Here is a 494-nt window from a genome sequence, read left to right as displayed (position 1 = left end):
TTGGCTCTTGAAAGAATGATGAACAAAGAGAAATGTTATTGACAATCTGAAAAATCATGAAAATTGATTATTGAAGCAAGAAAAAGCAGTGAAAAGTAAAAAGCTTGCGAAAAAAAAATGGCGAAAAAAAATAATAGAAAGAAAAAGAAAAAGCAAGCAGAAAAAGCCAATAGCCCTTAAAACCAAAAAGCAAGGGTAAAAAGGATCCAAGGCTTTGAGCATCAATGGATAGGAGGGCCCAAGGAAATAAAATCCAAAAAAAAGCAGGTAAATCAAGCTGTCCCTAACCATGTGCTTGTGTCATGCAGGTCCAAGTGAAAAGCTTGAGACTGAGTGGTTAAAGTCGTGATCCAAAGTAAAAAAGTGTGCTTAAGAGCTCTGGACACCTCTAATTGGGGACTCTAGCAAAGCTGAGTCACAATCTGAAAAGGTTCACCCAGTCATGTGTCTGTGGCATTTATGTATCCGGTGGTAATACTGGAAAACAAAGTGCT

The sequence above is a fragment of the Arachis duranensis genome, chromosome 5, assembly GCF_000817695.3.
Source record: "Arachis duranensis cultivar V14167 chromosome 5, aradu.V14167.gnm2.J7QH, whole genome shotgun sequence".
Classification (NCBI taxonomy): domain Eukaryota; kingdom Viridiplantae; phylum Streptophyta; class Magnoliopsida; order Fabales; family Fabaceae; genus Arachis; species Arachis duranensis.
The sequence above is the reverse complement of the archived record's forward strand: the minus strand, read 5'-3'. Positions refer to the sequence as shown.